The sequence below is a fragment of the Pinus tabuliformis genome, chromosome 1_1, assembly GCF_031772625.1.
Source record: "Pinus tabuliformis cultivar Carrire ecotype Pingquan chromosome 1_1, CPIR1, whole genome shotgun sequence".
Classification (NCBI taxonomy): Eukaryota; Viridiplantae; Streptophyta; class Pinopsida; order Pinales; family Pinaceae; genus Pinus; species Pinus tabuliformis.
The window spans coordinates 41,722,840-41,724,424 of NC_142297.1; positions in this window are offsets into that span (position 1 = coordinate 41,722,840).

Here is a 1,585-nt window from a genome sequence, read left to right on the forward strand (position 1 = left end):
CATTCTTGTGCCATAGCTATTGCATCGTGTATCTAATGGTTATTTAAAAAACCAAATTGTTCTCAGGAGATATGTTTAGAAAGTACCTTATTGATGTGTCTTGCGATCACTTTAGATATCAGCTTGTAGAGGATGTTGCATAGTGAGATAGGCATGTAGTCCCTAAAATTTAGTGGGGAAGAAGACTTCAGAATGAGCGCCAAAAAGGTTGAATTTATGGTTCCAGTAATCAAATCTCTTTTAAAGCGAAAAAAAAAAAAAAAAAGATTTTATCCCTCTCGACACTTGATAGATTTAGAGTTAAGATCAATATAAGCTAATGTTATTAATATCATTCAAATATATAATATCACGAGACACATTAAATTTAAAATTATTATTCCCCTTTATTAATATCATCCAAATATATAATCTCATATGACACATTAAATTTAAAAGCATTATTTATAAATATTTTGTGGTGTTATTAATATCTTTTTTTTTTAATCAAGTACGAGTAGAACCTTCCATTAATATAAACAAAATACATATTGTACACTTCTTTAACGGAGCCGAGCAAGGAAAAACCCAGCTTTGTGATACTTCAACAGACCATTGGGATGGGAGAACCCTGAACCGAATTCCAAACAAGACTACAAACGAAATGAGGACAAGACAATCCACCCTACAAAGAGTGCAAAGAATCCAAAATAAACCCAAATAGTTCACTATGTATGAACATCGAACTAAAAAACCTGCTTATCGACCCTTGAAGGTGGGCCCATTGATCCGAAGGCCCAAAGCTATGCCACAATTGACCCAAGCACCATCCTTAACTTTCGTTTAACTATCAAACCCAATGACCGTGCGATCCCGCCCTCGAAGATCTAACGTCCTTGATTTGATTTCGGGCCTAAACCTCACCCGCACTTTAACCTTTCTTGCGGACCCAAAGAGAATATAAGCCGTCGCACTAAACTATTTGAGGTCTGAATGATGAATTAACCGTTGATCATTTTCTCCGCCCGAAATCCATAGGATGGGGGAGTTCCAAAGTGATCACGCCAACAAGCCCATGCTTTAACCTGTCTTACGGACCCGAAGAGTTTATAAGCCACCACACAATAATTTTTCGGGTTCGTTTGGGGAATTATTTCTCGTGCAGCTTTCCGCCCGAAATCCATGGGATGAAGGATTTCTTATGAGATCTCGTCAACTTGCCCACTCTTTACCGTTTCTTACAGATCCGAAAATTAAATAGGCCACTACTTTATAATAATTCAGGTCCATTTGGAAGATTAACCTTCATGCGTTTTTCTACCTGAAATGCATAGGATGAAGGACTTCAGGCAATCTTTGGTTAGCCTCCTACCAACCTGCCCGCAATTTATCACTTGCTTCTGCCCTGTGATTGGTCCACTACCTATTGTTTCCATTGGTCTTCTCTCTGTTCATTTCTCATTCTTTGAAAGTGCTCCCTGTCTTCGATAGCCTGCCTATGGCAGTCCTCACGCAATTGCCCTAATGGCATCCTCATCCAGGCATATCTTCTGTTGTTTTTTGAACATAATACTCCTTCGTTCGCCAGACGATCTGATAACCTGTT